The sequence below is a fragment of the Leptonotus elevatus genome, chromosome 16 (genome assembly GCF_054856555.1).
Source record: "Leptonotus elevatus isolate MCC_2025b chromosome 16, RoL_Lele_1.0, whole genome shotgun sequence".
NCBI classification, from domain to species: Eukaryota; Metazoa; Chordata; class Actinopteri; order Syngnathiformes; family Syngnathidae; genus Leptonotus; species Leptonotus elevatus.
Genome location: NC_141254.1, coordinates 4,435,420 through 4,458,300, shown reverse-complemented (window position 1 = coordinate 4,458,300; position 22,881 = coordinate 4,435,420). Strand labels below are relative to the sequence as shown.

The 22,881-nt window shown below is 42.8% G+C and overlaps 1 long non-coding RNA gene across 1 annotated transcript; it reads left to right on the top strand.

The window, feature by feature from the left end:
• Positions 1-3,975: 3,975 nt before the first annotated feature.
• Positions 3,976-4,306, top strand: LOC147160417 (uncharacterized). Its single transcript, XR_015097393.1, has 3 exons — positions 3,976-4,027; positions 4,101-4,133; positions 4,233-4,306. It is a non-coding gene; the product is annotated as an uncharacterized LOC147160417 (long non-coding RNA).
• Positions 4,307-22,881: the final 18,575 nt, after the last annotated feature.

Here is a 22,881-nt window from a genome sequence, read left to right as displayed (position 1 = left end):
TTAGCTAGCAACACCTCCGATGTCCGTCCCCTCTCAGCATCACTCAAGTTTTTGTACTTCTCTATGTGTTTTGTCTCATAATGCCGACTCAAATTATAATCCTTGAACACAGCGATCTGCTCTCCACAAACTAAACACACGGCTTTACCTCCGACTTCTGTAAATAAATACTTAGCAGTCCATTTTTTGTTGAAAACCCTGCATTCAGCATCTACCTTTCTTTTTTTAGCATGTGTAGACATTTTTGAGGGCTAAAGTCGTCTTGTCAATGATGCGCACGTCTTGATTGACATATCGCGTCATTGTACGTGAATGAAATGCAACTTCAAAATAAAAGCAATGTAGCTTTAGTCCATGCATGAGGTAAAATTAGAAAATATGTTTATTTTGTAATTCCCTATTAACCTTACACGGGCCGGTGAGAGTCAAGCAAAGGGCCGTATGTGGCCCGGGGGCCGTACAATGCCCAGGTCTGATCCAGAGCCTGTCTCAACTCCTTCCTGAAAGTCATACAACACTCTTCCTTTTTCAGCTTCCACCATTTTGTCCTCTGATTTGCCTTTGCTGTCTTTGTCTTCCTCACCACCAGAGTCATCCTACACACTACCACCCTATGCTGTCTGGCTACACTCTCACCTACCACTACTTTGCAGTCGCTGATCTCCTGCAGATTACACCGTCTACACAAGATGTAGTTTACCTGTGTATTCCTACCTCCACTCTTGTAGGTCACTCTATGTTCCTGCCTCTTCTGGAAGAAAGTATTCACGACAGCCATTTCCATTCTTTTTGCAAAGTCAACCACCATATTTTCTTCTGCGTTCTGCACCAACGTGTCCATTGAAGTCTGCACCAATGACAACTCTCTCACTTCTAGGGATACTCTGCATCATTTCATCAAGGTCCAACCAAAAGTTCTCCTTCTCCAGCTCACATCCTAATTGTGACGCATACCCACTAAGAACATTGAAACATTGATCATCACACCTTCGATTCCTAGCTTCAGGCTCATCACTCTCTGACACTCTTTTTACCTCCAGGACGTTCCTAACAAACTCCTCCTTCACGATAACTCCTACTCCATATTACTCTTCCTATCTACACCATGATAGAACAACTTGTACCCTGCTCCTAAACCCCTAGCTTTGCTCCCTTTCCACCTGGTCTCCTGAACACATAGTAGGTCCACCTTCCTCCTCTACATCAGGTCAACCAGCTCTCTACCTTTTCTTGTCATCGTTCCAACATTCGAAGTCCCTACTGTTGGATTATTAACATTGTTTTTCTGTTTCAATATATATTCTTCAAAGTGTTTTTGATTTTAGTTAGATATGTACAACTGTTCCCCATATGTTAGTTAGACTGTGGTCTGTGTTCTCTCCCCCCTAAGGAAGTGAGGTGTCTGATTTAATCTAAATAAGGGGTGTCTGAACAACAGGGCCGATCTGCGGGAGTCTCTGGTTTGAGGATGCTACAGAGGTCAATTGTTTATCTAGGAGCCAATTATTTACCCCACATCTGTTGAGGACTAAAATAACTCAATGGGAGATGGCCTAATTGTATTTCGCTTTGCTGACAAAACAAGATCAAAGTGTTTGCCCACATCCTGAGATAAGGAGAGGGGGTGTGTAGACTTGTTTTGACAGGAAATGTCACATGGCCTGGAAGGCCAAATGGTACTTCCTTGCCGATGACAGGGGGGCAGGGACATTTTGTGTATGTATGCATGCATGAACTTTGAGAAGAACACATTTGTGGGTGAGCTGCTAGGATTGAGCAGCCCCTAATTTGTCTTTCAGATTCTGAAATAAAAGCTGGCAAACTTGTTCACAGATTTCAACTTTGAATTTATTTGAACACGCAGAAATCAAGGACTGATTTCCAACAATTGGTGACCCTGACAATTGGTGAACCCCGACGATTAGATGGATTGCGAGCTGCAGTGATTCACAGGCGAATGGAACTTCTAAGCGCCTAAATAATTAAGTACGGTAAGTGGAGACTTTTATCCACGTAGGGAAGTTCTGTCTGTTTGGGACCGCTGCAGCTGGTTTTCGTATTCTAAATTGTCTACATTTATACATGAGATCTGTATGAACAAGTTGTAGTTTAATGTCGTTCTAAAAATTCCTGCGACATTGAACTGTACACGTACGTGGGGTGGTGCATTTTGTGACGAAAGTGCAGGCCTGAATTGAATGCGCATGTTTTTGATACAGGAAGAAGCAGCGGTTTATTAATTTGTTTTGTTTTCTTACGTCTCGCTGTGAAGGATTCGATAGACTATGATAGTTGTTTTATGAATATAAAGAGGATACGGGGTTTTGTGGAGATTTGTTTTTTCTTCCACTGATAATTCTAGAGATCATAGGGACGCGCCTGCCCTCGGCAGTTTGATTGGTTGGGATTGTTTTTTCAGGCTGTTCATGACGCTTGTTTAAAACGTCCATTTACACGTAATAAGTTATTTTAAAATTGCGCGCGCTGTTGAAATTGAACAGTTAAGGGAGTCAGGTCGATTACAACGGACATTGGGTTTTATACCGTTATATTTGCGATTGCTAGATTACGTGATTTTGTTTTGTTTTGGCGCTCCTGCATTTGCAGTTTGGTTGGTCAGGATTACCGTGTGTGGTTACTTTTTTCCTCTGCGGTTTAATTCGATAGCACGTGACGAGTTACTTTAAACGAGCGCCTTGCATAAATTATGCAGTAAAAGAGAGACAGTTTTGGCACAGCGGAATTGGACGGAACTGCTGTCTGTTAGAAACGATAGGTCACGTGATTCGTTGTGTGTGTATGTTCTGTGTTGTGATGTATGTTCTATGTGTGTGTTTTGTGAGCTTCTGTGTTGCTCTTTGTAAAGTTGTTTAAACGTTGTCGAATAAATTTACCCTATTGAACTATCATATTGTAAAGTGAGACGTCACTGCATTGATAAATATTAATACTACTTGAGTAGAATATATACTTGTTAAAAACTACAAGTGGTAAGAACACTAAAAATGGAGGGCGATTTTGATCGTGATACTGAATGGTTTGATCTTAATGTGCTTCCGGTTCATAGTGGCAATTTGAACTTGGACGCACAAGTTAACTCTTTGACTGCCATAAACGTTATAAGACGTTTAGCATAAACCTAGGGAAGGGCGCCGAGGACATTAAAAGACGTCCACTATGGGTTTTTTTTTTTTTTTTGGGAAACGGGTGGAGGAAAGCCTTGGGCAGCTGTGCTGAAAGTATCAAGCAGATCAAGTTAGTATAATGACTCGTTTTGGCCTCTAGATGGCAGCGATGACTCTCCTTGCACTTTGGGTGGGCCGCCCACCGTGGGCGTCAGTATAAAAGGTGAGGCGGAGCTAGAGTGGAGTGGAGAGGATAATGGAGAAAGCAAAAAGCATGGAGGAAGAGAAAGCAAAAATGACGACCGGTGGAAAGCAGCTCACGCTTGATCGGTATTTTCAAAAAGAAACAACCAGTGCTAAATTGAACGTTGATGGCAATGATGATGATGGCGACAACGAGGTTGACGCCGAAGTTGCGGCTTTGACGCGACGTCTTCGGCCATGTCTTAAAGCGACACCGGTTAGCGATGCTAACGCCGGAAAACGTGGTGCACGACCAAGCACTTCTGCAAACGCGGACGTTGATTCGGACGACGAAGAGTACCCCGAGTCCGATGGATATTCTTCGGAGGAGTGGGTACAGTCGGATCTTCGAGAAAGTGATTCGGACAGCATTTCATCCGCAGAAGACTGTGAAGGTAAGCGCAAACTTGCTATGAGATACTTTTCCGGCACGCTGCTAGCACCTCGTGTAACGTGAATGTACAATTCATAGATCGTGGATCGTGCTCACAGCGACAACCTACAGTTTCCACGACAAAGAGAGGTATAAAAAACGTGTTTTCAATACACCGCAACAACAAAAGAAAACTGTCTTTCGATATGATTGTAATTGTATATATTTCTTTCAGCTGTAGCTCGTCGGGCTCAAGGTGACGCGTCTCACAGTGAGCAGAATAAAGGTAAAAAAAAAAATGATTCTCCAACACAGCACGAGTAAAATATTTGATGGTAAATGTCTTCTATAATTTACAGAATGTGCATCAACCAGTGGATCCAAGAAAAAAGGTAAACATATATATTTATATATATATATATATATATATATATATTGCTTCACACTGATCTAAAATAAATATTATATGATATTGAAATGTATATTTGCAGATCCCAAAAGTTCTGGCTGGCATGAAACAGGCTGGCAGCCAAACACATTCCCGTTTACCGAAACTCCAGGACCAAGGGGTGCCGCAGCAGAGCTAAATTCAACCCTGCCAGCTGACTTCCTGCAACTATTCATCTCAGACGAACTTCTCCAGCACATTGCTGATCAAACAAATTTATATGCACGTCAATCCATGCAGAAGCAGACTGAAAGTCTGCCACACTGCAGGAGTCGCGCTTGGAAGCCAGTGTCTGTATCAGAATTGAAAACATTTTTGCACTCCAATTTCTAACTGGGTATATAAAAAAGCCCAGTATAGAAATGTATTGGACTCAGGATGAAATTGAAACCACACCATTTTTTAGTCGCGCGATGCCTCGAAACCGCTTCCAGCTTATCTGGAGTTTCCTACATTTTAACAATAATGAGAGACACAGTTCAGACGACAAATTATTTAAAATCCGTCCTGTGTTCAACCATATTGTAAAAAAATTTAAAGAACTGTTCCAACCCGGGAGGAATGTATGTATTGATGAGGGAATGATGAATTTTCAGGGCCGTCTATCGTTTAAAGTTTACAACCCCCAAAAACCAATCAAATATGGAATTAAGTCATACATCCTGTGTGACTCCCAAACAGGATATTGTTTTAATATGCAACCTTATGTTGGTACTAGTTGTTCTCTGCCTGATACCGTGTTCAATTTGCTAGATCGTCTGCCAGGAAATGGGTACACGCTCTTTATGGACAATTTTTATAATTCAATTGGGTTGTGTGAACGTCTCCTGGCAGCACGTACAAATGTTTGTGGAACACTGAGAAAAAATAGGGGTGAACCAAATGAGATCACTTCTCTTACAAACACTGGCCTTGGGGTGGGGGGGGGGAAACTGGTGAGACATAACACAAATGTTTTGGTTGTGGCATGGCAGGACAAGCGTTTGTTGAGGATGGTGACTACTTTTCACAAAGATGAAATGCGGACAGTTGATGTGTGGCGGAAGGCACTAAAAAAAAGAGTGCCTTTCCCGAAACCTGTATGTGTTTTGGACTACAATTCCACGATGAATGGCGTGGATAAGATGGATCAAAACATTTCTTACCACCCATTCACGCGGAAGACGTTGAAATGGCACAAAAAATTTGTTGCGTATCTGTTTCAAATATGTTTGTTCAATGCCTTTATCCTGTACAAAGCAAAACATCCTGGCAAATGTCAACATTTTTTGGAGTTTATCCAGCAGGTGGTGAGAGGGTGGCTCTTACCACAAGACCAGGAGGAGGACATTGCTACAAACATACAAACTGAAGGACATGAGGAAGCCAGACAGAACACCAGGTCACCGTATAACGATCCTGAAAGTCGACTTGATGGCAACATGGCAAAACACACACTGCAATACATACCTGCTACGCCCCGGAAAAAAAAGCCAGCAAGAAAGTGTAGGGTCTGCACGCGAAGGGGCATTCGCAGCGAAACAAATCTGTGGTGCAAATCCTGCTGCGTCCCCTTGCACCCAGGGCAATGTTACACGATATACCACACCAAAAAAAAACTTGTGTAGTTGAAACATCCACAGAATTGTAAATAGAAACACATACACACACCACACATGCACAGTTGCACACGTTTGTTGTATTACACTGTTGAATGTTGAATGTAAATAAACTGTTATTTTGCTATCAAAAAACACTTTTTCATTCTTGGTGGTAGTGTTTTATAGAAGTAAAGCACTATTTAGGTGTTTGTGGCATCATTCATGGACAAAAAGAAGTGTAAAATTCACTAGAATGCATGAAATAATATTGTTTCACTAAAAGCTTGATTTCTCCGTATTTTGGTCCAAAACAGGCGAAATTGGGTGAAACTAACCATATTCTATTGTTGATTACTAAAGAACGGAATAAGGTAGAAACAAACTTTTTTTTCTGATGAAAGATGAAAGTCCACACTTTCATTTGGTAGTATGTGTGTTTCCATAGTCCAAACAGAACATTTTCTGTGGACCTTGAAAGATCAGTCAAAATGCTTAAATCGGCTGGCACTGACGGCATCCCTTTTCTGAAAACGTCTGGCAGTCAAAGAGTTAAGAATGCTTCCGGGGTTGCAGTTGGAACCATCCGAGAAAAACGTCGGCGAAAGATGCAAGCATTGTTGATAGATTGGGTAACGGCTGCTTGCGACAAGGGCTGGTTCCCACCGTTGACGTCCACGGTTTGTTTAATTGCTCTCATGAAAGCTGTGGAGTTGGCATGTGTAAACAAACGGCTCTCGCTGGAAAAAATGGTACGACAGACTTTTGTGTTTTCTTTGAAGGGTAGAGAAGTAAGACGAAATTGTAGAAATGTGGATCAGATGATGAGGAATGCTAGAATGTTGGCGATGGGCAGTTCGGTTAAAATTGCTCGAGGAGCGTTGGTAGAAGCGGGTGCTAAGGATGTGGCTAATTGTGATGCTAACATTATTTCACCTCTAGCATGTGGCGGACCGCTCGCGGCTGTTTTGTCTGATGTTGTTAACCCGTTTACAGGCTCACCGTACAAGCCTGCGGTTCAGATGCTGTAAAATTTGCAGGCACCGATGTTGACGGTAAATAGCGTTTATCTTGATGTGGATTGGCAAAGTGGTAATGATAAAAATTCTGGACCACTTCGGTCTACGCGGCAGACGGCTTGGCAGCTGGCGTAACCGCCTCTGTAAAACGATTGGAGAATTACTTGAGCGAAATTTTGGAAATGAGGGAGATTCCGACAGTGAAATTGGACAAAGCGAGTGCTTTTAAATTGGAACTAGCTAGACATGCTGAAGTGCCCCAGGTTGTTCGTCGCAAATGGCTTTTGGTTATTTCTCGCTTTGAAAAAGATGCAAACGACGAATTGACAGAAGACGAATACTTTGGACGACGTAACTGTGACGTGACTGCTGACACTTCTAATGCATTGGCGAAGAACTATGTAATTGTAGACATTCATAATAAGTTGGATGATCTGTCATGTGGAGTTGGGGATGTTGTGGAACAATATGACTTTAGCACGCCTGACAGACTCCCGGAGGATACTCCTAAGAGAATTGTGACTCGTTCTAAAGGGGGATTGCAAGCACCTATGTTAACAAAAGTTGATCCGGCTACCGGACATTCGGCGACTGTGTATAAACCTTATTTGCTGACTGATCTGTGTGTGCTTGTCCAAAAACTTCCTCCTTTGCAGGCTGGTGGAGAGAATTGGTTGCGCTCGTTGCAGAGAAGTGTGACGGGACAGATTTTGACAGCTGGAGATATGCGTGCTCTTTTAACGGAGGCGTGTCCTTTGTCTCAACTGGATGCGCTGATGGCTAATTCAGGAATGTCATCTTTGAGTGACGGTGAGGCATTGTCACGTGAGGATTATTTGACGCTGTTTGGAGCGCTAGGTGGATTGTTTCCGCTTCCGGAAGTGATCATATCTGATTTACTGTACGCTCCGAAAGTTGATGAAGAAGCGGCGACATTTATTGACCGTGCTCTTGTGGAATTTTCCTTAAAGACCGGTCATTTACCGACTGATTCTGCACTATACTCTCAAGTTTTTCGTGCGGCAGTGCTAAAAGGTGTCAATAAGTCTGTGAGGCAGGCCATGGAAGTGAATCCCGATTTGCCTGGCTCTGAACACGTACGGTGGTTATCTCATCTGAAACATCATCTGAGAAGGTATGCGAAATAAATTGAATCTAAAACTGACCAACATAGGTCTACTGAATTACAATTGGCTGCTATACAATTGCAGACTTTAAAAAGGAAAGAGGAAACTTTTGCTCTTCCGGCATCTACTGTTGACTCATCACCTGTTGTTGTTTCTGAGTGTGCTATGTATCAATCGAGATCAGCTATCAGCCAGGACCAGTGTTTCAATTGTGGAAGTTTCGGCCACTGGGCGGACTCCTGTCGAAATCACCTACGTGGGAGAAGCAGGAGTGGCAGGTGTCTGCAGGGCGGACGCGGCTATTACCAGCCAAGAGGACGTGAGTCACGAAATGTTCCTCCACGCCAGACTTCATCCCAGCAGCAGTATCCGCCGGTGCCGAATCAGCGGTTTCTGCCGCCACCTAGCGGACAGTTTCCGCAATGACGGGACCCAGAATCCACCTTATTTGCACTGCAGGAGCCTATGATTGCATTAAAGGTGAGCGGAACTACTTTATCATTTATGGTAGACACTGGAGCACGCCACTCTACCATTATGACTTTACCAAATGGAAGTACGCTCTCCAATGATGGCATTTCATTGGTTGGATTCAAGGGAGAAAACACTATCCTGCACATGACAAACCCGTTGCAGACAAAGTGCTGCTCGCAAACGTTTATGCATTCGTTTGTATATGCTCTAAGTTGTCCTGTGAATCTTTTGGGAAGGGATCTTCTCATAAGGACGGCTCCATTGATCCAATGTGGGCCAGAGGGGCTGACGCTTCAGTTCCCAGATGGACATACTTTTCACTGCGGGGGTGATTCATTCCTCGAATGTCTCCTCCCAGTTCCCTGTGGTGACTTCACACGCCATGACATGTTCCTCTGCTGACATGTACTGGGCAAAGATTGACACTGATTCCCCCGGCTGGAGGGAAGCGGAGACGTTTTGGAAAACTTGGTCCTCCTGGGTGCGACATCTCAGGTCATATGATGTGATATCGGATTGTATACATTGTACACTATTTTACGACAGATGTGGTGATGAGTTATACAGTGAAGCTTTCAGTGCAATTGTTGACAATGTCTGGGAGTTGCGTGTGGGTGATCTGTTTGCAGGACCTGCTGGAGTGGCTTTTTCGGTTGATCTGACGGAGGAACAATCTCGATGGTATGAGATGGCAGTACCACCTGGTGTATCTGTGCTGGCATGTCATCCTCACATTTCTTTGATGGTGTCATCCCAGCATACGGCGAAGGATTTAGGTACATTTGTCCTGGCTTGCACAAAAGCGACGGATTGGCAGCCTTCAATTCATACAGATTTACTGTATTCCAAATCTCTTGATGCCTATTGGATTAAATCTGATTTGTTTATTTCCATGTCTGTCTTAGAACATCAACTTTTGGACCGACATCATGGCCGAGAGACATCTGACAGTGAGCTTGCTGGTGACATCTTACAATCCATGCCTGCTGCACTGTGGTCTACTGACCCGACTGATGTGGGTCTGTGTAACGTTGCACCTGTAACTTTTGAAATGATACCTGGCTCCGTTTGGGTACCACAGTACCCGATGAAGGAGGAGGGGCGACTTGGCATCTCAGTAACAATTGATGGGTTGCTGAAAGCAGGAGTTCTTTGTAAGATGGATAGGTCTGATTACAATACTCCCATTCTCCCAGTAGTAAAGAAAAATACTGGTGAATTCCGAATGGTTCATGATCTCAGGGCAATCAATGCTAGAGTTCTGACACCCTCGCTGCCGGTGCCAAATCCTCATTCAGCTCTGTCACAGATATCTCCGTTGCACACGCATTTTACCTGCATTGACCTTGCAAATGCATTTTTTTGCATTCCTCTTGACTTGTCTATGAGGAAGTATTTTGCATTTTTGTGGAATAATGAATGTTATTCCTACACCCGGCTTCCTCGGGGTTTTGTGCTGTCTCCTGGAGCTTTCAATGCTTCTCTTAGGCAATTGCTGTCACCTCTCGAACTTCCTACTGATGTTCTTTTAGTGCAGTATGTAGATGATCTGCTCCTTGCTGCGCCATCCGAGGAGTCCTGCCTTCAAGCTACACAGCTCCTTTTGAGTCACCTGGCTTCGGTGGGCTTGAAGTGCTCCAAAAGCAAACTTCAGATTGCCCGGCCTCAGGTTTCATTCTTGGGTCGACTTATATCGAGGCATGGAACAGGTATTTCTCCGACGCATAAAGATGACATTTTGCACCATCCTAAACCGACAAATGTTAAACAAATGTTGGCTTTTTTGGGTCTGTGCAACTTTTCCAGACATCATGTTCCGGATTTTGTGGAACAGACTCACGCACTGAGAGAATTGGTGAATGAAAAGGGAATGAGAAACCTGTCGCTTGTTCTAAATTGGACACAAGCTGCTGAGAACTATTTTGTTCTGCTGAAACAATTTTTGTCTTCGGCTGCAGCTCTTGTAGTCCCTGACTACACTAAAATGTTCTTCCTTGATGTTTCTGAAAAATCCAGCAGTGTGTCGGCTGTTCTTTTTCAGAAGGGGGAAGATGGTAATAGACATGTTTGTCTTTATGCATCAACACCTCTGGAAAAATATGAACAACGTCACCCGCTGTGCGCAGCTTTTGCTTCAGCATTAGCTCGCTTGATTCAGAAAACATCTCATATTGTGCTACATCATCCGCTGACAGTACGTACAGCTCATAGTACAGTACAATACATAACCAGCCAAGCATTTACTATGACAGGGGGACGACAGAGAAAGATTGAATCAGTTCTAACACAACCTCACATTTTGTTTGTACATGAGGGGGCTAACATGGCAGATGGCATGATTGAGGGACAATCCCACTGCTGCACTCAGCGAATTCTGGAAGACAACTCACTGAGAAAAGATCTTTACGATACCGCAATAAATGACTCAGACTTGACGTTATTTACTGATGGCTGTTGTTTTAAGGGCAATGAAGGACTTCAGTCAGGTTTTGCGGTAACACAGATGATTGGAGCAACCTTTGATCTGTTAGTGGCAGACAGACTCACAGGACCACAGTCAGCTCAAAGAGCAGAGATAGTGGCTGTGATAGCTGCACTAAAGTTAGCAAAAGATAAGACTGTGAACATTTACACTGACTCTGCGTATGCACATGTAGTGATACACACAGCCATGAAAGAATGGCAAAGAAATTACTTTATGACTGCTTCAGGGACGCCTATCAAACACCATCAGGACATATTTGATTTAAAAGAAGCTTTGCTATTGCCTAAAGCAGTAGCTGTAATTAAGTGTAAAGGACATTCAAAAACTAATGATTTTGTGTCAGTGGGAAATGATTCCGCAGACAGGGCGGCAAAACATGCAGCGGGGTACAGCCCAACCTTACAACTGATGGTGAGTGAAGGTGAATTAGGACAAAAAATAACTACGGAAACAATTAAGCTGTGGCAAGAAAAGGCCAGTCCAGAAGAACAGAGTGTGTGGCTGGGAAAGGGAGGACAAAAGGATGAAGCAGGTATATGGCAGAAACAAGGTAAATATATCCCATCACAGAAGCAATTAAAAAACCTGATTTCTGAAGCACATGGACTTTTCCATGTGGGTACAGAGGAAGTAATGAGACGGCTGCGGAATTGGTGGCATCCTTACATGAGACAAATTGTTAAAAGTGAACTGCAGGACTGCAATGTTTGCAATAAATGTAACAGTATGCCTACATCTAAACCTCCCCAGGGTACTCACGATCCAGAAGTGACTGCCCCGGGACAAATAATCTCAATGGATTTTACTGACATGATCAGGCCCGTGGAAGGGTACCGATATTTGTTGGTAATTGTGGACTCCTTTTCCGGATGGCCGGAGGCATATCAATGCAAATCTGAAACCGCAGAGGTTGTGGTAAAACATTTGATTAATCATTACATCCCATCACATGGGTTTCCCAGGAAAATTAGATCAGATAATGGGACTCATTTCAAAAATAAACATCTACAGGAAGTAGAAAAAGCATTGGGACTAAAACATACATTTGGGTCCGTATATCATCCCCAATCTCAAGGACAGGTCGAGAGAATGAATAGAAACATAAAAGAAAAATTAGCTAAAGCACTGGCCTCATCAAATTTGAATTGGCTACAAGCCCTTCCTATTGCACTAATGAATGTGTGAATGTCATTAAACTCAGCTAAAGGCTGGACTCCATTTGAAGGTCACAAAAACAGACCATTTCCAGCTCCAAATGTGCCGCTGGAAGAGTCACACATTGAAGAACCTCCAGTACTAAAACAATTAGTGTCTACGTTCTCTAAGCTAACAAAAAAGTGGCCAGTTGCTCCTTTAAAAATAAATGATTGTGAATATGTGTGGTTGAAGGTAACTAAGCGAAAATGGTCTTGCCCCCGTTGGACAGGTCCACATCGTATAACCGAGAGGACGTCTTGTGCAGTGCCCTTGCATAGGAAGGGGGACACCTGGTACCACCTGTCATCCACCAGGCCGGCAGGGAAACCAGCTGGCTCAGCAATCCAACCTGCAATCATCGGATGTCCCGATCTAGGAGCCACGTCAGCTGATGATCCAGTTTCCGGCCCAGGAGCTGTCGTTTGAGGACATCATTCAATCTTATTGAACGGAGGTCAAGATCAAGTGCCTTTTCTTGGGCAATCATTCCACGAAGAGTCACATTTTCGGGCAGAATAATCCCGGTGACAGATCGAAGAATTTGGGTAGTCTACCCCAAATTCTTAAAGAAGAGACGAACTATTGCGACACTCTTTTCATTCAACAAAGAACTTCATCACGAGATGGCTTCAAAGCTGAAAAACATATCCTTCTGCTGTATTGCAACCTTTCTTCTCATATTGACTTGGGATTCCTGTCAGTCCCTTGACTCAACTTTGAATGTAACTACAACGTATCGGGTTAAGCGAAATATTAATTCTCCATATTATCCCTGGGTCATATTCTGGGCTTATGATAATTCAATTGTTGTGACAGTTGCTCCAAATACAAACACTTCTGTTAAAATTCCTATTAAATCCTTGAAGAGATTTAATAGGGGGAGACAGACTAAGGGGGGAGATTGGATAAAATACTGGTGGTATTTGACAGGACATGTAAAACGAGATTGGAATGCTCTAATAACAACACAGGAAGGACGATACTGGCGTCCGGGATCTAGTGAAGAAGCAATCTTCTTTAGCAAAAGAATAACATTGCGTAAAATAGGGGGTCGACTCGATATGACTTTTGTTCTTCCTGAAGGAAATTTACGGTCGCCTAATACAACAATTGGTAACGCCTCCTGTTTTGGATTTCTGTTGTGGGCCTGGTTCTCCGGAAATGACCCATATTTTCCCATTTTAGTATGCGTGAATAAGACAATGAGTAAGTTAGAACAGCCAAAAATGACTAAATACACAATGGAGAGCGGGGTGGAGGCGTTCAGCGTACCGACTGATGGAACAGTTGAGAGGTTCCGTGTTACAACTGGATTTTCAGGGGGTAGTAATAATTGGCTATTATTGGCGAACGAAGCAGCTCGTGCCTCTGATAAAAATAACTGTGTGGTATGTGTAGGTCCGCGTCCTCTATTGAGAATCATTCCAGCTAAAATAGATGATCACTGTGTAATGGAACTAATGAATAAGACTATCCCCAATGACAAATGTTTTCAATGGAATAAGGTGTATCCCCTCGTCGATTGGCAGACAACTAAACCAATATTTTCAAACACAGTTGCAAATGGTAATTTTTCATGTATAAAAATGACAGGTACTGGAGAACAATTGGGGGAACTAAATCACATCACTCAGTGCGTGTCAATAGTAGATGTGGGACAGAAGTTCCAACCGAGATCCAGAGCGGACATATACTGGTGGTGTGGCGACAACAGAATATTTGATAAGTTACCTTTGAATACAAGAGGGTATTGTGCTCTCATAACCCTTCTCATGCCAGTACAAATCTACCCCATCTCTATTGATAACCTTTTACAAATGATTGATAATTGGGAACCAAAACCTTCTTCTTCTGTTCAGAGGACCAAACGACATTCTTGGCAAGAGCAGAATGTCCCCACCTACATTGATGCAATTGGAGTACCAAGAGGTGTGCCAGATGAGTACAAATTAACTGATCAAGTACTCTCAGGATTCAAATCTCTAATTTGCTGAAGGTGCACCATTAACAAAAACGTAGACAGAATTAATTATATACATTATAATGTACAAAGGCTAGGAAATTGGACTCAATCAGGTTTTGAGGCTGTACGCGGCCAGTTAGCCGCTACATCTTTGATGACATTCCAAAATCGAATTGCACTAGATATGTTGCTGGCAGAAAAGGGCGGAGTTTGCTCAATGTTTGGAGATCAGTGTTGCACTTTTATTCCTAACAATACTGCTCCAGATGGAAGTCTGACAATTGCAATTGAAGGGCTGCGAACACTCAATAAGAAAATGAAAGAGCAATCCGGTGTAGATACTTCTGTATGGGATAATTGGATGAATGTGTTTGGCCGTTATAAAGCTTTAGTTTCCTCAATTTTGATATCTGCGGCTGTTTTCACTGCGTTATTAACGATTTGTGGATGTTGTTTAATACCATGTATTCGTTCTCTTTGCCAAATACTTATTACCACTGCTATTGAAAAACAGGATGTACAAAATAAGTCTTCTTATATGATGGTAGCTTCTGCTAATCAATGGATGTCTCCTGTTGCTTCTAATGAGGGGGATGAGGATTCCGCTGGCATTTTCCTTTAAAAACAATATCTAATGTGTTGAACTCTAGCAGAGTTCAAATGAGGGAATGTTGGATTATTAACATTGTTTTTCTGTTTCAATATATATTCTTCAAAGTGTTTTTGATTTTAGTTAGATATGTACAACTGTTCCCCATATGTTAGTTAGACTGTGGTCTGTGTTCTCTCCCCCCTAAGGAAGTGAGGTGTCTGATTTAATCTAAATAAGGGGTGTCTGAACAACAGGGCCGATCTGCGGGAGTCTCTGGTTTGAGGATGCTACAGAGGTCAATTGTTTATCTAGGAGCCAATTATTTACCCCACATCTGTTGAGGACTAAAAGAACTCAATGGGAGATGGCCTGATTGTATTTCGCTTTGCTGACAAAACAAGATCAAAGTGTTTGCCCACATCCTAAGATAAGGAGAGGGGGTGTGTAGACTTGTTTTGACAGGAAATGTCACATGGCCTGGAAGGCCAAATGGTACTTCCTTGCCGATGACAGGGGAGCAGGGACATTTTGTGTATATATGCATGCATGAACTTTGAGAAGAACACATTTGTGGGTGAGCTGCTAGGATTGAGCAGCCCCTAATTTGTCTTTCAGATTCTGAAATAAAAGCTGGCAAACTTGTTCACAGATTTCAACTTTGAATTTATTTGAACACGCAGAAATCAAGGACTGATTTCCAACACTACTTAACAGGTTTAAAAGATTTAACAGGGCAATCTTAGTATATTGAGTACAGGAAGTGCTTGTATGCAAGCTTGTTTAGCGCGCAAACCACCGGAAATAACAACAGGATAAACACAACATGGCGAAAGTCAGAGTGAGCTCGGCCCCACACTTTTGGAGCGAGGGAGAAACTGATTTCTTCATTAATATAGTCAAAGACATGAATGTAATGTCTCTTATTGATGGTAGAAAGTATCGCAGCAGCAAAGTTGCTTGAAGCAGGTTTTGTACCAACGCCAGACCAGATCAAGCACCGCTGGAGAATTCTGAAAAAGGCCTACTACAAGGCGAAGAAGCAACGGTACCAACGGGTTTGGCCCAAATTCCTTCGCCCACTTTTATATAATGTTGGAGCTTTTGGGGAGAAGACCCATCTCTACTGTCCAAAACAGCGGGGTTGGTGTCAGCCTTGAAGAACCAGAGCTACCGACTGAAAGCAACCAAGGAAGGTTAGCTTAACATAGCTGAGCACGATAGTTACAAGTAACGCAGCTAACGGCTGCCTAATATACACTACTCACTGATTAAAGTAAAATACACGTCAAAGTCACGTAAATTAATGTTGGTCTTGTCGAGTGGTGAACCCAAACTCGTGTCTTTCATCTGTTTTAACTTTTGCTTATTTTTTCTACTTGGCAGAGCGTGATGAAACGTTACCCATCGCTTGATCTTTGAGGAGCGCATGATACCAAAGGTAAACTTTCAGTTTTGTAGGTAGTACCATGAGCAGATATGAACTCGCTGTTTGCTTTTATATAAGGTGCATACATGTGAGAATACTGGCCTTTATAACAATTTTAATATTTGCAGACTTTGTGGTCCTTAAGTTAAGCTCTTAGGTTTTCTCTTTAAATGTTTGCCCTGATTCAGAGAATGAGGCAAAAGGATATTCTCCAAGAACATCCAATGCAACTACACCTCTGCAGTCAATAACTCCTGACCCCTCAAATTGTACTGCAACTACGCCTGGTAGGATTTCAGCATTTTATTATGGCATAACTGGTTTGAGTAAGGTTGCCCAAACTGTGGCCCTCAGGTCTGATGGTGCTAACTAAGGTCCGTCTTGTCTGGTCTTGGTGGGTCAAGTCGCAGGCCAAGGCCCCGTGGAGCTGCGTTATTGACACAACAGCAGGAGTTCTGGAAAATAATGCAGCATTGCGCAAAATCAGTGGGTTAAGCAGAAAAGGGAGTTTAGCCATGTAAAAGATGAAGCCCTCTTGACCCGTCTAATAGCGGAGACAACTAGGTCGACTGAATTGTTAGCCAATCAACTGTTGACAGGGTTGGGTACGCTACTGCAGCAGCCATCTCGGATTGAGCCGCTGTTTCACAGCAACAGTCAGTGTACAGCACAGAACAATATTGACAATTACGGGCTTCTCCCTCGTCCACATCCTCCTAACCCATACCAAGAAACAACTCAGGCCGAAGGTGATGCTGATTATGGGGAACCAAATTTGAAGAGGTTTTACCAACTGAAGTGAATTTTCTTCATCGTAACCGAAATACCTCAGCCAGAAGTGATTGACCTCAGTGATTAACGACGCACTACATTGAAAAAAGTGAAACATTAGCTAACTTTTAAAACCTGAAGTAATCTGTCTGTTACACATAACATTGACAAAAATTTTAACATGAATCGAAACAAAATGGCCAGCAACATTTTGGACTCACCGTCGTCTCTCAAGGCAGATGTTTGGACACATTTTGGTTTCAAAGCCAAAAACATAAAACAAAAGAATAAAACAAACACAGTCTGCAGACATGCTTGGTGTCTGTACACTATACTGGTACTACAACCAACTTAAAATCCCACTTGCAACAACACCATGCTGAAAGGCTAGCCTCGCGGCTGCCCAAAAACCTATGGGATGATCTGAAGCAGATTACTTTGGCAAGTTTGACAACCAAGCTTCCACCTTACTCACTCTGCACAGAAGATAACTGATTCAGTGGTGCGTTATATTGCCCAACGTTTATATAGTGTCATGGAGAAACCACGCTTTCACCTAATGCTGAACATATTGGAGCCGCGTTGCGTGATCCCCACTCGCAAGTACATGACCGACATTGCTGTACCAAGGATGTATGCTAAAGTTAAAGATGACGTCAAATCATCCCTCAGTTCTGCCTTAAGAGTTGGGCAGACCTGTGATGGCTGGACATCACGAGCCACGGAATCCTTTGTGACAATCACGTCATTTTGCTAGCAAAAAGTGGGATATTGAGTTGAGGCATATGGGGACAAACATTGCGGAGGTACTAAAAGCAGCGGTGAAAGAGTGGGACCTTGCATCCAAAGAGCCGGGAGTTAACAACAACTTCAAATAAGTTTAAAATGGCGTCTGATAGTACAGAGCGTCTTAAGAAGACTTTTGAAGAGGCCAAACAAGTACAAGCAGCAGGAGGAATTCAGACTAAAGTTCAGAAGAGCAGTACAGAAGATGAATCTTTTAAAGCTAGTACAGGAACTGAGGAAGCTGAATGGATTCCTTCTTCAAACATATCGTCTTCAGAAAATAAGCAAAATTACTGCTACCTCTGTGGAAAACCTTAATCAAAATTTGCCCGTCACTTAAAACCCATGAGAAATGTGTGGATGTTGCTCAAGTTTTGGCACTCCCAAAAGGCTCTAAAGAATGTCCCAAAATTTTTGGGGGGGACAAACTCAGGCACAAAGGGAATTATGAACACAACAAAGATGTTATACAGAGTGGGACTGGATTGCTGAAAATAAAGCGCAAACTCAAGAATAAATATGATCGAAAAGAGTATGTGCATTGCATCTATTGTCAAGGCATGTTTCTTAGGAGAGAACTGTGGCGAGTCGCGACATGTTAGAAAATGTTACAAAAAAGCAGCGCAAGAGAGTGCTGGCCCTGAAAGAACCAGGGTCTTATCTTTGGCCAGAATGACTGAGTCAGTCCATAGTCAACCAATATCCCAAGATGTTTGGGAGCTGATGTATAGTAACGACACAAGACACCATGAGGTCTTGTTAACACTTGTCTTAAGTCATAACCCCGGAAGTCACTACAACCTTCAGTACAAAGCATTGTGGAACATGTAGTCCCCCGCATACCTACTTCTACACCTCCTTTTAGCTAAAGTTATGCTTTCAACATTAAAGTAAAAAAAAAGTAAAGTGTGAGGCATATTCTGGGTGGCTTGTTTGCTGGTCTGGGAACCACAACAATGCCTGAACACCATTCTGTAGGCTCGGTGACCTTTGAAATAACCCCCATTTCTTCCATCCTCATCAACTCTTCCTTGACTGCTTCTATGAAGGGGGAGAGAAACACGTCGTGGGGCTGAAAGTGCTACAGGCATCGCCCCCTGCTCCAGCTCGATGCAATAAGGCTCAATCAACTTGCCTAGGCCTTGAAACACGCTTGGATATTCTGCTCTGAAATCTGTCTGTCTCTGACTGTGTCCGCTCTGTAAACGAACCCCAATGCCTCACAAGCTGGTCTACTTAATAGTGGCTGGAATAAGCCTGAAACTAGGTAGACCTTCTCTAATATGCTACGGCCTTTTGCTGCCAAATGTGCACAAAAGTAGCCTTTTACTGCCAGTGGGTATTTAGCTGGCCCAAGAAGTTTCTTCTTGGGTGGGTGTAGTTTATCGTCCCTCTCAGGTTTTTACAGGACGCATCTGTCGAGGAAGGACACATTTGCACTCGCTCGTGACTTCTAACTATTTTGTCGACATTGGGATTTTTAACTACATTGTTGCAATATGCCTGGCGGAAAAAGAGCTGACGAAACTGAGGAGATAAAATCTTCTCTTGCAAAACTCAAATAAATGGTCACCGAAATGAAAAGAGCATTGAGCCACTTCTGCAGGAAATTCAGCAGTTGAAGAAAGAGACACAAGAAAAAGATTGACGCACTGTCTCTTTGGAACAAAAAGTGAATGATTTGGAACAGAATCTTCGTATTAACGATGTGATAGCTACAGGTATCCAGATTAAACCGCGCCGTGGCCCTCCGGCGAGAGCTACGGCCGGCACAAGTGCAATTGATTCTAACCAAGCTTCAACGAACGAGACTGTGGAACAGCAAGTAATAACTCAATTTAGAGATTTGGGATTAATTGAGGATCTAGAGCACATTCAGATGTGCTTTTCGCTTCCAACTGGGGGGACACGACCACCGGCAGTTCTGATCAGGTTTGTTGACAGGAAGAAAAATATTGCGCTTTTGAGAGATTGGTACAAGGTTAAAGGTAAACATGTCTGCGTCAATGAAAATCTCACAAAACGAAATGCTGACATTGCCAGAAGGACGCGAAAAATAATAATGGACTTCTCGAGAACACATGGACAAAAGACTATCTGATCTTCATTTAAGCAAAAGAAGACTAATCTTCTCAGAAGAAAATACAGATCCTGAAGAGAGTGGTAGAATTGGCGGACTTTGAGAGACAATAACTGCAATCAGTAACTCACACCATTAAATTGTGGATTATGTCTTACCCAAATGATATTATTGTAACATATTACTAATTAACCCAAAAATGGAGCTGTTATGATTTGAATAATGTAAATATTGCATATGAGTACCTGACGATGCACAGGTTAACTCTTGTTTATACACCTGCATTGATAACATGTATTGCTGTAACATACAAGGCTGTTGTGATAAGGTTGTATGGCTGCAATATATCCGTTCCGTCTTCAATTCCGCTTATCCGGGGTTGGGTCGCGGGGGCAGCAGCTTTAGCAGGGAAGCCCAGACTTCCCTCTCCCCAGCCACTTCAGCCAGCTCCTCCGACGGGATCCCAAGGCGTTCCCAAGGCAGCTGTGAGATGTAGTCTCTCCAGCGTGTCCTGGGTCATCCCCGGGGCCTCCCGCCGTATATATCTGCCGTAAATATTTACAATGGGTTGGTAAACATGGTTCTGGGATGGAGCCGGCGGGCCTACTCAGCTGGTGGGTGGCCTTGGTGGGTGCTAAGGAGTGTCAAGATTTAAGAATTATCTGAATGCTGGCAACAGTGGTGGGCCGGTGGCTGAGCTGATCAGAATGGAGTGAACATTGCTGTGGACGCAATGGGCAGAATGCAAGCCAATCTACTCTTCTGGAAGCCACCACATGTGTGAAAGATGATCCAAGGTCAGCGAAGACGCTACTGGTGAACGAGCATGCGCTCGCCTTGGCTGCTCGCCTAGTTGGGTGAGCCCGTTTGTGGCGTCCGGAAACTGATTTACCAATTCCAAATGATTGGTACCAGCTGCAACTTATACATGGACATTACTCAAGATGAACTGAGCGAGGAATGTGCAGATTTAAGTCTGGGATTGATAACGATATGAATCAATGACCTTCATAATCAATTTGACTGATGCATATAGTAAGAATCGATGGGGACGGGTTACTAATAAGCCATGGCTTCTACCCGTCAGTCCTTCTTTCGGATGTCAATGTTGCAAATTATATGATGTGATCGTAATAATGTGTTCGAAAGGGAAACAAATAATAAAACAAACAAAACAAAAGTCTCTCCAGCAGAGAGGTAACATCTGCCCCTGTGTCAAAGTTTAAACTGAATATTTTCGCCATTTAACTTGACCTTTTCAACCCAGGGCTCTGATCGCACTGTATCAAATTCTCCTAAGAACACACATTCCACACTATCAGTATCATTTTCATTTTCTGTGATCTCACTTAATTTTAGAGCATCACTACTGCGACAAACTACAGCAAAATGCCCTTTTTTTCTGACATTTTCGGCATTGCTCCTCTCTGGCTGGACAATCTTTCCATGAATGATTGTTCTTGTGACCATACCGGCCACACTCCTTTCCAATCTGCTTTCCGGACTTTTCTCCCTTCTTTGATGATTGCCATTTTTTTCCTTTCTTCATGTTTACTTTCACAGTGTCCACATTCAGTTTATTGTCTTCTGCAGAGTTGCTGTGTAGAATTGTTTAGTTGCATCTTCACCGTTTCACTCTGTCTCACTTTCTGTATAGCTTTCGCAAGTGTGAATTCAGAGTCCATTTGTAGCTGTTCTGACAATCTTTTGTCCTTTATTCTAACTACAATTCTGTCCCTTTTAAGTTCTTCTTGTTAGAAATCAAATCTTTGATTTCCTGCGTGTTCAAATAAAACTCAAAGTTGAGATCTCGTGAAGATGTTTCTTGCAAGTTTTTATTATTCAGAAATTTCCAAAGCCACTTTGGATCCTTGCCCAAACAGACGTGATCGCAAAATGTGTCTCTCGCTCTCCGCTCTTCCACACTTATACAAAAACAGTGTTTAGAAAAAATACTCCCCCCCCTGTCATCCTGTCCTGTCAGCACAGTGAAATACACAACTTGATAATCCTACTCCAGTTCCTATCTTAGTTCACTCCAGATGTGGGTAAACAATTGGTCCCCGGCACCTCCTTGCACCAGGAAATTTATGGACAGACCTCTGCTTGCACTTTCAAACATCCCTCATTTAGATAACTCAGAAACCTTACTAGACATTTCTTTCCCAGAGAAGAGAACAAAGGACTATAGATTGACTAACATATGAATGAAGTGTTGTCTTATTATTACACAGCTCTAACTAATATCAAAAACGGTTAAAATATAAAATGAAACAGAAAAACAATGTTAATAATCTAACACTCTTTAAGCACACCAAATCCACAATTTTAAGCAAGCTTGTGTACAGCTGTGCTAAACGATTTAGCACTCTCGCCGTCTTGTTGGCGTCTGGAGTTGAACTGTGCTCGTTCAAAAATTACGTATAATTAAAAATAAATTACGTAAAGCATCGATACATTATCATACTTATTGATTGGCTCTGATGTAGCATCTGGAGGAGAGGAAGTCGCTCACGAGATGCTGTGACTATCGCGAGACCTACAGCGAGACCAGGAAACCCTAACATGGCGGCGCCCTGCTGCTAAGATAGAACTAGCTCTATTATACTAAACTAATCCAAATTTAACCATCATATATCTTGGCTTTTCTCTTCTCTTTCATCCGGCAAATTTGAAATACCACCCAACGTGGAGGACCTTGAACGTTTCATCGACGGATATTTTTACAGCTGCGCGATGGAGGATCCTTCCGTCGAGAAACCGTCGAAGAAAACCTTCTTCGAAGAAGAGGAAAAATGACTCAGCGACGGACACGGACGACCTAACCACTACGGACGTTTCGGTCAGTGTGCTGGAGTCCATAAATAAAAAACTTGACGTCCTCGGCCTCATCCTCGAGGACGTCAAAGAACTAAAGGTAAGCCTGGAATTCGTCAGCCAACAGGTAAGTGACCTTCAACGGGAAAATGCCGAGTTACACTCTTCACTCGCGGCTGTTTCAGCCGAGCTGGAAACTATGAAAAAGGAGAATAAAACGCTAAAAGAAACTGTTTTAGATGTCCAATCCCGTAGTATGCGAGATAATTTAATATTCTCAGGTATATCCAAGAATACCTCTGACAACCCAGAGGTTGAGATAAAAAAAATTATGACGACGTCGTTAAAAATTCCTCAGGAGACGGTACATCGGCTTGG